Below are 14,456 nucleotides of genomic sequence, written 5' to 3' on the forward strand. Positions count from 1 at the left end.
CATGTTTTAGCTTTCTAGGTGTCTGAAGAAACCTCATTTAGATTATTCTGGAGCTCTGCAGCACAGAAGCTGAAAGCATGTCCAACACGTTTGGACCTAATGTGAACAATCAGCAGACCAGGACCTAAAGGGAACAGACTAATAATCAAAGCAGTGGGCTGTGTTTTGAGGCATAGCACTGTGGTTATAATGGAGGAACTGCTGCCTCGCAAACCACTTGAAATGAGCATCTGCAGTGTCTGAAATGATAAGGTGCTGCTGCCTTCGACTTCTCACGTGTGCTGTACAGTATGACTGTAGCCACCAGGTGGCAGTTGCACCTCAGCTCTTCCTCCAGTTCCAAACTGTTGGCAGCCTCAGACAGATGCATGTGGCCTGGTGCTCTCTCAATCACAGGTGTGAAGCGCCACATTTCACCGGATTCACCCTGTTACAGAAACACACGAGCACCTCGAGGCCCCACAAAAATCACTGATGGCACCTGCAGAGGGAAAACCTTGTTGGGTACAGCTACAACTGTGATGAGAAACTTTAGCTTGCAGGCAAATTGACACAGAAATCGTTCATTCTGAAGTGAATGAATCAAGAAATATTTTTTTTTTTTTTAAATCTGTAATTTAAATATTCTCAGAGTTCAGAGAGTCTGTGGCCAAAGCTTGTGTCCTTAAAAAAAAAAAAAAATCAAATGCAGACGTTTTCCCATGAATATCTGGTGGTACTCAAGATATAAAAATTACAGGTGAAATTAAAGTTCCTTGCATAAACGGTGACACACACACTCAGAAGAAGTGAAGAAGTATATTCTGAATGTATTTTGATCATTCGAGTTATGCTCAGATTTAACACACTCTTTGAGTTTCAGGACTTGGGACATGCCAGCCGCTGAAACACACAGGAGCTCAGCATCTGAGGTGGTGTGGACTCACATTGTCCTCGTCAGTCCTGCTGCCTTGATTGATCCTTAGCTAGCTAGCTTTTTCCACATGTCTCAGTCTTTCCTTTGCACCTTGTTCAGTGGCTCTTCTCAGTCAGAGCTCTCAGTGGTAGTTTAGTACACAGTGCGCTGAAGATCCATGTGACTCTTTCAGTATGTGACAGCTTGGAGAAGTTTGGCCTGACCTCAACGGTGTGATCGCTTCGTTAGAGCTCACCTGCTCTGATCTGTGTGCCTACTGTCGCCCCCTGAAGATTAAATTCTGTTGGGACGAAAACATAAAAAAATCAAATGCCTCCAGTTCAGTGTTATAAATATTTCAGTCTTCAGTATTTTTCAATCCCCCCAACTGATGAAAAATGTTCCACGCTCAACTTTACCACATCCCGCAAAGATAATTCTGACTCATGTGAAAGTCACTGGGTGAAGGGCGCTCCGTGACTTCATCTGATGTAGAACAAGAGACAAATCAATTATTCATCTCGTTAATTGTGAACTGACACCGGATTTCTTTTCAGGGCGACACCTCAAAGGTTGCGTAGTCTCGTTTATGGCGGAGCGCTGTCATTAACTTCAGAGATCTCTGATGCACCACCGCAGTCTTTTCTTTTTTCTTTTTCTTTTTCTTTTTTAGCGCTCGATTTTCAGCCGACGTCAATCCAGCCGCCGTCTCTCACCCGAACCCGTCAGCATCAGCCGAGCTGTCAGTCAGGCAGTGTCACAGAGCGGCGCGGTGCCCTCCTTCTTTTCTCATGTCGACCCGGAGAGCAGCGGGCTGTACAGAGCGCTGCCGCTGACAGCAGGAGGAGGCGATGTCAGCCATTGCGAAGTGTTTTGTTCAACCATGTTTTCAGTCTTGTGAAGCCTGAGTGAAATTTGGGCTGTGATATGATGTGATGTATGATCTGCTCACTGAGGTGTTATCTTTCAGTTCTGCCCTGGCAGTCTGAGGATAGTCTCAGGATCCTTCTGTTCTTTCGCCTTCTTCTCCCGCTGCAGTCGAGACAGCGGCTCTCATTCACGTTGTGGGCGTTCGATTGTCAGGGAGCGTCAAACTTATCTCCAATCCTCCGTCGTTTTTGTTTTCAAATCTTTGCAAAACAAATGGACGGTAGCATAATATACTGTTTCTTGAAATCAGTAAGAATTGCAGTGCAGTGTTGGAAAAAAATACTGATGGCGGAAAGTAGTGATCGTTTTCCTTTTCAATGAATCTGTTCCCTTTTTTTTTAAAATCATTAACTGATAAATCGCTCAGTCTATAAAGACAGAGACCTATTGAAATTCCAAACATTTTCCTCGGTATTCCCAATACACTTTGAAGAATGGACAGAATGAAGAGTAGAATCTTCAAACTTAAGACAAATGTAGTGTGTTAAAACATGACAAAAGGTTTTCTGTCCCGTTTACTGTAAAAGATAGATTAAACAAAATGTTTGTAGAGACTTATTAAATCTGAAACAATTACACATTTATGGCCAACATGGACGGCTATAGCTTAACTCACAAGGTCACTTCTCCTTCATTACAAAACACAGGACTGTATAACACAATGGAAGTTCATAAACTCCTTCATACTACAAGAATTCCAGAAAATATATGGGCCTACACTTATTTAAATACACATGAACACGTAGTGCACTTTTTACATTTGCACTGGGGTGTGCAAACAGCAGCAACAAGATGACGACGATGCCGGTCGGCAACTTCGAATTAAAAGTTCAGTCCAGTTTGAGTGTGAGCACCACGCATCAACGCAAGAGTCCTCCTCTCGTCCGGCGCCGCTTCGGCCAGGGGCGCGGTCCACCTTTTTCGATTGCAACAGATTGATCCAAGATGTTGTGACAGAGACAGGTCTCTGATAAAACTGTGGGCACACTCTGATCTCCCGTTGCTTGACCATCCCGTTTGTCCCCTCCCTATTCCTGTGGCTGAACATTAGCCAGCAGCAGGCTTATGCTATGCTCGATAAGCATGGCTCTTATCCTAAATCTCTTCCTCCCTCCGGCTGATCAGGTTGGATGGTCGAAAAGACGCCGCGGGCCGTGGCGCTCGCAAAGTCTGCCGCCCTTAATCCAAAACGCCCATTTTCTTCTCCAGTGCTGATGACAGTATTTCTGACACAGGCAATTCATGTTTCAGCAATAATGCCAGGAAAAAAAAAAAAAAGTTCAAAAACGCACGTCACATTTAATTGAATTTGAACTTCTGAACATACATTTACTCGTACATTTACTCGTTGAGTGAAATCTTTGAAATAAGCAGGAGAATCTGACAGTTCAGCGGCTAAGAACTCCCTGTGCTTGTTCACACTATATATTTTTTAAATTGGCTGTTGGCAGAGTCACTCATCCCTCTGAATATGTGCATTTAATGTCACTGCGGACAGACATTTAACAAGTAGAACATTCATAGCTGCTTTCACACATGCCCACGAGGGATTTACAATTTTTTTTTTTCCTGCTGTCTCGTCTAATTCCCCACAGAAAACCGTGCCACAGGGCTGTGATTGACAGGAGTGCAGAGAGTGATCATAGAGGAACGATCTACTAGACTTTGTGACCGGAGGCAGCTCTTGTTTTTTTTTGGGGGGGGGGTAAAAATGTGTCCAGCACCTGAGAGCGAGAGTAAAGATGAGATGGGGGCATCTCTTAAGAAGATAAATACGTTTGCAGCCTGAGGAAGCTGTCGAGCGAGCGTGCAGGTCCAGAGGGAACTGCACCCTTTTCACGCCGCTCTGAACACACTCGCACAGGTTGCTGCGCTGATGCGAGCTGGCGATCAAAGGAAGGTTTCATATTAACAGCCAAAACTGCTTTTTTTTTTTTCTGCTAACCAGATCGTGTTGAATTAATCCAGCTCCTGAAAATGACCCATCAGGGATGAAACCCCTCAGGGACCAGCATACATGAATATGGAAACATACTGGCCGCACGTTTCACCGACACATGTTAACGGGGAAAGGCAGCTCGGTGTCTCATAGGACAATCCTGAAACCCTGTTAATAAAGATCAACAAGAAGCATAATTGGTCCCGGCTGTGTTCTAAGGCAGAAACTGTGTTTGCGCAGAACTCTTCACACAGGAGACAACAGGCTGTTACCTGAGAAAAACAACCATTTTGGCCACGGAACAGCAAGGATGATTCACACACCTGCATAACCAAAAAAAAACTAAATCCATAACAGAATGCTGCCAGTTTACCTCGCAACAAAGCGGCTGTACAAGCAGTCACGCACAGAGCAGTCAGAGCAGAGAATGCTTCGTCGTCGGGATGGTTGTCACGCGTACGGTTGCCGCTCTGTGGACTGCTGGTCTTGGCGGAGGTCTGTGCTCTCGCAGTGCTTTGATAGTTTGACAGAACAATGTTTTCAGAATTCAATTTACAGCCGAATGTTATTTCAAGCCACTGCAGCATTGTGTAACACAGTGGCTTTAGATAAGGCGCAATTTTCAAGCTTTTGGTTGCAGCTGAAAGCGTCTCCCTTTAGTTTCACTCTGTATCAGTTGTGGTACCTCTGCGGATGTGCAAATACCCGGGAGCCTCCTTCAAGAGTGCCTGTCCACCGACGCTTGTCTGTATACCTAAATGTAACCGTCTAACCAAGTACAGAAAATGAACAGGCTTAAATTCTAGTGCACCTAAGGGTTCCTCACTTCTTCACACAATGTTCCTGTATTCGCACCTGCACTGGAACAATGACTGGCGCAAAAAAGGTAGCAAGCACATAGAAATGCAGTGATGAATTTAATCAAAAAAACGTGTTTTTGTTCTGCACAGAAGTGTGACTTTTGCCCCCTTTTTTTCTCCTCACTCAACCAAGTTGGTTCCTTCTTCTCCTCTCTTAATTGAAAAGCAGAGTGGCTTCTTACGTGGAGAGATATATTTACAGGTTAAGACCGGAGGATTCTCTGACTGCTGTTTATCTGAATATGAGTCATCGTAAGGTTAAGTGGAAAAGCTGTTAAAAGGGGAAATCTGTTTATAATAATTAGGAACAGCTTTTGCCTTTCGGCTAAAGTTCCGTTTGACTTATGAAAGCAGCGTGCAGCGCATTTGTATGTAGCTTCGTGCCAGTGTAGGTGTTCAAAAAAACCACAAGGGAGCAAAACAAATGAGTAGCGTGCATTTGTTTATTTCACCCCCGGAAAACGCAACTGAAATAGGCTGCTGCTGAATAGACTTTGTTCTGCAGTAATTCCGGTTCAAAGACACGCCATTTATTTTAATAAAGCTTATGTCTTTGGGCAAATCAAAGCGATGAGTGCATATTCTGATATCACAGAGAGGGCTTTCAGAAATATTGCAACACCTCTCCGCTCTGAAATCATGTCATGCTGGGTGCATTTCTATGGCGAGATCCGTCAAAGAATGTTTTCCCCCCTAAGATTTTCATATTTATGGGGAGCTCATGAATACATGATGACTTCTCTGTATCCTGTGCACCAGCGGAGGCAGACAGGTGATGGAGGAGGCGGGAGGGGTGACTGCATGTTTGCTATCGAAATCGTGTCGTGTTTTTTCTATGTGAACGTATGCACCAGAAGCCTCCAGAAAGTGTGCGCAGGACAGATTTAATACAGATGATTTCTCTCTCTCTCTCTCCGCAGAGCTCATAACCTTCATCTTCACTTTTTCACAGTCAGACCCACTTATCCAAGTCAGAACGGAAAGATGAACTTCTTTTCACAAGCCATCAGAAAGAGAGCAGGAGCTTGTCAGATTAAATATGCAACAGGCTGCATGTAGGAGACATACAGCTACCAAAATATTTCAGAGGAATTTCTAATCTGTTCAGATTTTTTCCCTTTGGTATCTGTGTGTGTCTGCCAGTGAGCCCCGGCAGTGTGCCCACTTGACCTAGAATGCGAGGGCTTCTTTTCGGGTGTGTGTGGGGGAGATATCTGCTCGTCAGATGACTCGCAGAGCCAAAGCACTGCTTTCAACAGACAGGACGATGAGATAGAAGAATTTAGAGGACCTGGAATTCTCACATCTGAGCATTTCTAGCAAACACGCAGAAGTGGTGGCCAGCTTGTAGACCTGGGATATTAGAGCTCTGGAGGCTAGTTCACCGGGGCAAATGTTGGTAGCTCAGGAAACCTGGGAGACCTTGTTATCTGACATCCTCCACAAAATAAGGAGAAGCCACAACAACAGGCAGTGTGGATTACAGTCGGTCAGATTTCCATTTGGAGTTTGAGTCACAGCAGCCGACACCTGGGGATATCTCCAGCTGTTTTTGTGGTGACCAAACCCGGCTAATGTCCTCAAAGTCGGACCATCTCCATCCGTCATCAAACAAAACGGGTATTTTTAAGAACAAACACAGATGGTTTGACCAGATCTCTCAGGACGGATCTCAATAAAATGTTTGACCAGGGGCAGAGGATAGTTCAGGGGCAGTGGGAAATCGGAGCCTTCCTAGCAAACACACAGAACAAGGCCAGCAGTGCCTGTTTACAAAGCTTGGAATCTGAATACTAATCGACAGAATTTAAGTAAGATTGAACTGCAACACAAATGGGTACTTTGCACAGAGCCAATAAATAATTATAGAGTTCACCTTCAAATTATTTCAGTAGCTGATGAAGTCACACTGGAAAGTCGAACCCAAAGCGACTTTTCATTGTTACCGGGGAAACCGACTGTGAGCCCACATGACTCGGTCAGATGATACTGTTGTGCAGCTTGTCGAGTGGCTGACCTGTGATCCTCTCGGCACATGTATCACTGATGTCAAGGAGAGCAGAGGAAGAAAGCAGCTAAATCACTCAGCGTTGTCACCGGAGATTTGGATGCTGAATAGATGTGAGCTTCAGTCAGATCTGTGCTGACATTAACCTTCCCTGCTGTCCCCTCGACTCCTCAGAGGTCCGTCCATGATGGATGACCTCTCCTTCACACACACACATACACACACACACACACACACAGACGGAGCTCTCCTTGCCCATGCCCATTAAGAGCATATCCTTATAAACGGATTAGGAGGCGGGTAATGGAAACTCGGGGAACTTGGTCCCATAATCTCCTGCTTGATACCGTTTGCTCTGATCAATCTCTGTTTCGGTGCCTCGGAGGTAGTTGAGAAATGTCATTGGCCTGAGTTTGAGAGGTGAGGGTGTGTGTGTGTGAACGCATGTGGCTGGGGGTATTCAATGTCAGATGTCAGATTCATTTATCTAACTTGTTGGGTGCAGATTCATATTGTGCATTGGCTTTGGGTGTCGAGAGGAGCCATTAGTTATTATCTGTGAAGGGTGTTGCATCTATGATTTATTCGGCGCTGCGGCAGAGATTGTGCTGCTACATTATACCATCGTTATGGCTTCAAGCGTGACCCAAATTTCCTCTGCCCCTCTTAACTCACCCTATCCTCTCCTCCTTCTCTTCCTCCCACTTCTGTTGAGGTGTCTGAATCCAGATGGAGAGCAGACCATACGGTGTGACCACGGCTTATTATCAGCCTCAGCTGCACTGTGCCACCAGACCAGAGGGAGACGGGGAGAGAAAAGGAGAGACAGAGGAAGAAAAGGAACTTATGGAGAGAAAAAAAGGGTCTTTATATAAAATGCATAGTTGGCCTGCCAATATCATGGAGTTACGTTTAACACTTTTAAAGAAAGAAAATAACACCACTCTTTGACACTTTGACTGCAGCGTTTCAATGCGGAGATTGACATTAATGGGCTATTATAAGGGTTTTTTCAAAACAGCTGCTGTCAGTCAGCATACATACATTTGTGCCATTTTGCTCCTCATTTGAAATAACATATTTCCAAGACCTAACTAAATGAAGTGGCTCAGTATGCTGTTGGGGTTCGGGCTCGATGCTCTTGCCCAAGTCTGAATTCTGTTGGAGCGCTGAACTCCATTCCTCCGAACTATATTCCCTCATTTTTGTTTTCAATGTTAATTTACTAGGCAAAGCTTTCTATACTAAAGGTAGAACTGGCTTTAAAAAAGCACATTTGTGAACACTTTGCAGTCCTTGTTCCTGTTTAGCCTTTTAAGGGATAAAACACATAATTAAACACTCTTACACAACCACAGAGACAAGAAACAAAACAAACAATCATGACAGATAGTCATTGAAGCAACAATGACAATTATGTACAATTACTGAAAACAGCGATTAAGAACAACAAGAGGGGGAAGTAGCTATGGCTACAAGACATATACTGTATACACTGTATTCATTGCATTTCTTTAAATGAAAAAAATGAAACAATGAAATGAGGGTAAGTAAGTGCAGCAGATTGAATGAAACATATAAGGGGCAAGTGAGGACATTTTTTCTTCTGTTTGAAGATGAAATGGTTTTATTATGTTTTTTTTGTTGTTGTTTTTTTTCATTTGTGAAAACATTTAATGTGTTTATAGGGGCAAACTGAAAAAAAATATGTGAAAACGAGTCAAAATGGTTTTGAGGAGAAATTTGTGTGAATGTGTAAAACCAGTCACACAAAGATTAAAAAAAATTGTAAAATCATTAAAAACAAACCTGACAAATATCATGATAATCTGAAAAAAATGAAAAGTTGCTATAAAAATATCATAGTCATTTTCTGAACCAATCAGCTCTATGATCAGGTGAGGTGACCTGGATCTTTCGGCCAGTGGCGAACAACTGCAGCACCTGGCTCTGAAAACCGCAGCCTCCTCAACCTCCTGGGATTATTGTTCCAGGGTGAACCTATTCTCTCTCATATTCTCTCTGTTTGACCGTTACTCTGATGCCCATTGATGCCTTGCTCCCTCTGCCCTTTAAGGGTTACTTCTCATATAAGTTCACTTGAGCTTTGCAGAGGAATGGAATGACACCTGTCATGGTGGTGAGGATTGCCCGAGGACAAGTGCCAAACGAAAGTCAACGAAGAAACGTTAAATGACTAGTGAAACGCCGCTATTATCTGGTATTTTACAGACTCCGTGTCACTAGACCCTGCACCTGACGCATAGTAAAGTGTCATGCTAATGTTACACTGCACCACATTCCAGTTGTGATGCTTATCTGACATCTCAACATGGCCTGTTGGTTTGTGTCTTTCTCTGATCACTGTTCTGTCGTTGCTGTCTCAAGGTGAGTCATGACAGAAACAGCTGCAGTGGGAGCCCCCAGCTCCATCATCTTGCAGGTGACACTTTCCAGATGTCGCCGGCTTCAGTTTACTGAAGAGCAGCCACATGTGGTAATTATGGGATACATGCATGTTACATTTTCCAATATTCCCTCGAGGCACTTGCTTTAATAATGTCATCAGTCGGCAGCCTGACTACTTTTCATGTTCTGCTGTTTATTAGCAATTAAAAATGTCAGACACATACTGCTGTGCGCACCAGAGAACATGTCTTTATAAAACTGATAGTGTTTCTAGATAGCGTTTCATCCATTCCAATTACTGTGGTTCACGCGGCTCATATGTCAGCGCGTCGTCTTTTGGTTCCTGGTCGATGTACAAGCTGTGAGTGGTATCCCATTACACAGATGAGTCGTTTAAACATGATGCCCAGCTTCTTTTGAGCAACTGGCTGAAGACTGTGGTTGGCCTGTAGGGCAGGCTTAAGAGGAAGAGTTGGTACAGAGAACAACAGACCTGTAATACTGCTTAAAAAAATCACTGATTTAGTATACCAGTGACAATATACTGACAGCACTGTTCTAACGAAATCAATCTATTCACTGGAGGGCTGTAACTGAAAAAATGTTTTTACACTGAGCTGAATAAGCACAAAAAAAATCCCTTACTACATTGGAAAGTATGTAGTCAATTAGTAGAAGATGTAGTTTATTATTTAATAACTTAAAGTATAGATTAAAATTAATATTAGCGTGAATCTACTCTTATATCTCAAACTATAATTAAAACTGCAGCCATAAGGTCTGTCTGCATCAACAGATGACTGTCAGGCCAAACAAACTGTACAACAATCACAGACTCAACAATAAAATTTCAATCTTTACTAGGGACTACTCCTCTATATAGAGAAAACTACTGTGTATCAAGGGAAAAATCAGAGCTCGAGGTGTTGATCTCAGTGCTTTCCTGCACATGAGCAATAAATTCAAGTTAACTACAAAAAAGATCCAGGATTTATTTAGGATAATGGTGTTTGTATTATATGCTTTTCTTTATGAACATGTATAAATACAACATGCTGTGAACACAACATTTACATATTATCTACAGTACAGAATAATAGTTGTTTCTGAATGTGTAAATACACCTTCTGTTGCTAACATGTTCACTAAACACTGAACAATGGCGCTGATGGTAAAGTATTAGGCCTACATGCAGTGGTCTATTTCAGTGATCTCTTTCAGTGTTGCATCTCCTCCTTTTGATGGCATACTGTGTGACGCCTGAAATGAACTTGAGTCCAGCAACAAAGTTGTTGAACTCGGCAGTGCTGCTCTATTATCAGCACACACTGGCAGGGTAGGAGGACAGGTGTTTAATGTTATGCCGCTAGTGGCCAGGTAATGAAGCAGTGTTCGTTTTATTTCATGACTTAATTGAATGTGTAAAGTAGTAAACGAATTGTGACCGTCCATGCTTTTCAGTTTGTATCAGATAAATGGCAAATGGCATTTTGAGAATACCAGGATTGCCACTGATGACAAGTGACAGTGTACGTGGGTCCTGAAGGGATGTCCTCATTCAGTAGGGCAGAATTCAACCTCTCCCCCTTGTAACTCTGTTGTGAGGGGCAAGGGAGCGCATGAAAACGGAGGCTAGGAGAGTTATAAATGACAATGAGGCTCGCTCCAATCTTAACACAGAATATATTACAGTAGCTTTAATTTTTGGGAAATCAGACCTTGGACATGATACGTAAATTATAATACTCGCAGCTGGATAACTGACATTTTTTGTCTGTCACTGCGGAGCCTGGATAGCAGTGAACCTATTTATGAAAAGTCATGGACCGGAGTAATTGAAATAGATTTGCCTGCATTAGCAATATCAAGAAGGTCACTGCTATGGCTTCAGAGTTAACTTAACAGTCAGGATGAAACTGCTCAGCCAAAGTATCCCATCATATCCTACGTACATCTATGTATTTTAAACAAATTGACTGGTTAGATGCAAGGACAACATTAATTCAGGGGCATACATTAACAGTCGGATTTTTGATGATGTAATGTTTATAGGAATATATTAAAAACTCTGTGCGAATTGCCTCACAGATGGTATATTAATACTCCCAGCACGTGGGAGCATGAAACAGATATCCTACAGATGATTCCATTTTAGATTCATCTCTTGCGTCAATTGCTGTCTTTCATTTGGAGTTTGCAGGTGCAGAAGGTGAGTGATTAGAAAGTAGTGAAGTAAAATCTGCCGGTGTGTTTGGCTTCCCTTCTTGCGCCTCGTTTCAAAAATCCTGTGGGGACCCTCCAGCCCTCTCTCTCTCTTCTTTAAGCCCCCACATTCAGATGAATCATCACTTCATGGTGAGGATTATCTCTCTGAGTCAGCCATGTTGCTAATATCACACCTTCATAGGGCACACATACCTCTCACAAGGCATTGTAAGAAAGTGCACATTACACTATTCCTGAACAAACGGAGCTGATGTGAGGACAAAAGTCAAGTCAAGTTGAAGTATTTTACTTTGAGAGGAGATATTCATTTTTCTAAAGGTGTCAGTGACAAAGACGTGATTTTTTTCATGCAAGCAGAAATCTTCCAAGACTGCAGAACAAAAGATGTAAAAAGCACTGTGCTTGAAAGAAAAACAAAGTTTGGAGAATTTTCTTTCAGCCACTGGGAGACTGGGGCAAATGGCAGCTCTTGTTGGGTATTGTGATTTCTGCTGACCATATAGCGGGCTCATATCTTACAGAAGTGCCTGGTACGAATTCTTCTCTCCTTTGTTCAGACTGGAGGTGAGCGTTCATGCCCTTCACCCTCAGTCCAGAATACAGAGTGGATTGTTGTGAGTCAGCAGGGGGACACAGGTAACTTTTTAGTGTCCAGAGTCAGTCAGAAAAGGGAGAGCTGCAGCCTTCCACTGGCCAGACAGCTGCAACGTTAAAGTGAATGATGACTTTAAGCAGTATATTCGATGCCATCTGTGCTGCATTGCTGAGCTTGGTGGTGAGATGTGCTCAGACAAAGATGCCCTGATTGTCAATGAGAAGCTTGCTGGGCTCCCGAGCTCGAGATGCAAGGCCTTCAAAGAAGAAGTGTGCTCAGAGAGATAAGGACACGTTAAACAGCAATAACAGATATCGACTATTTATACATATATAATGTTGAGAGATATAATGTTGAGGCTAGTCTTCCTTCATTTAAAATTCAGTCCTTTGTTGCCACATAAACAGTTGCAAGAAATGTGATTTACTGAGCTCCTATACATGTAAATATGCCAAAACAAGACAAGGTCCTACAAGCTTTACTGCAGAATACAGAAACAAGGGCAGTTTGTGTGCCATTTTACTCTTAATGTGTGTGTTTTCTCTGTAATACAGGGAAAACATGCACATTATAACATGCAGAAATTATGTTTTTTTTTGTCAATAGATTCCATGTCATGTCTCAATCTGTAATTTTTTTTTGTTTGTTTTGTGTACACAAACACTGTTTTCAATGCTTGTGTTCATGTGTAGAGACCCTGGTGATCCTACGAGCTAAGTTTCATGTTGTGACGAGCCTTCTTTGTATTTAAAAAATAGTGATTTTGATGCTAGTGCTAAAGGGCCCGTAGCACTCCCATTGAAAATTAGCTTGACCGAAAACGAAACTACGGTAAACGGTAAGAAAAAAAACTCAAAACTGTACTCAAGTAGAGTACAGCAAATGTACATAGGAGTGAGTTACTTAGTAAGTTGCAGATCTAGTAGAACAGTCTGATCACAGTATCACTTTACTTAAACGGTCAACATTTATGACATGTCACCTCACAACAATATCCAAAATAAGACTGGTAATGATATAACATCAGTAAGTTGCCCTACCCTACCCCGAAGTGTTTAATCATTAGTGGAGACGCTCATCATTGTTAATACACACAGTAGCCAAAATAATGTTGAAACCACATATTTGCACTCACGTGACTGTTGATCATACAATTCCAAAGCATCGGGCATTACTATGCTGCTAGAAACAGCATCCACTCTTGTCAAAAGGCTTTCCACAAGAATTCTGAGCCTGGCTGCAGGGATTTGCTCCCACTCAACCACAAGAGCATTAGAGAAGTCCAACACTGATGATGGGCGATAAGGCCTTGTTCACAGTTCATACCAAAGACGCTGGCTTGGGTTGAGGTCAGGGCTCTGAGCAGGCGACCAGAGTTTTACCACACAATGACACATTTTCCTCATGGACCTGCCTTTGTGCAAGGGTGCACTGTCATGTTGGAATGAAAAAGGGCCTTTCCCAAGCTTTTGTCACAAAGACCGAAGCTTGTTATTGTCTAAAAATATTGTTGTCTGCCATATGTAATGTATACTAAATGAACCTTGAATTTTCTTGTAATCAATACAGTTATGTTTACATTCAGGTTTATAATATCCTCAGGTGACAACGCAATAGCAGAGTCCCTTGGAGGATTGTAAGAAATATCTCTCTTGTGATGTTCCCACTTGGGGTGATACCACAGATAAAAAAACTGTTCATTTTGGAGTGACTGTGGAGCACCACATACAGATACTGTAGTAAAAAATTGAGCATTTCGCTCACATCTCAGCCGGTTTACTGTGAATAACACTGGCTCCCTTTTTCATGGGGCGAGTGAGCCTTCAAAGAAAAATATGAACACTAGCCTCTACTTTGCTGCTCTGTGAAATAGACATAGGAATATCTTTTCCCTGTACATCTCCTGTTCAATTTTTCAATCTAGCTTCACAATGACATAAATTATGAGAGAGTGAACCGAAGGTGAACCTGTAAAATTAGACAGACAGGAAAGCGAAGACTGAGGTCACATTTGACCATGGTGCAAAGTTAATTTTTTAGTCAATTTGCCAGCCAAATTGCTGGCAAATGTTCAAATTTCACAGGCCACTCGATAGATCACCCCCTTTTTTTTCTAATCATTATTATTTTTGGCTAGTGACTGAAGCAAATCTACCAACCACTATCATATTTTACCAGCACCATGGTTGGTGCTAATTTAGTTTCCTTCATTTGGACAATTCTGAATGCTTAGTTTACAGTTTCTGTACCTGTACTTTGGTGTTTTAGATTTATTATGTGAATAAAATTGTATAAAGCATGTTTATGGCTTGAAAAGGATACAGGAAACTGTAAACTGCAATCATTAAGTCCTTCAACTAGCTTTTATTTGTTTAGGCTTCGTAATGAGGAGAATGTTTGAATGTTTTTGGTGTGGTCAGATCAAGTGTTTTTCATTACTTACTTACATACTTGATGGTTGATTTTGAGATAGAAATAAGAGAAGCAGCGTAGTTTGGATTTCAGAGATAGCCTTTTGAGGTATCAAACCCTCAGAGGCCGAGAACAATTTTTGGGAGCGTGACACTCCTGTATTCATTTTGTTTTCCTGCTTT

The sequence above is a fragment of the Acanthopagrus latus genome, chromosome 4 (genome assembly GCF_904848185.1).
Source record: "Acanthopagrus latus isolate v.2019 chromosome 4, fAcaLat1.1, whole genome shotgun sequence".
NCBI lineage: Eukaryota > Metazoa > Chordata > Actinopteri > Spariformes > Sparidae > Acanthopagrus > Acanthopagrus latus.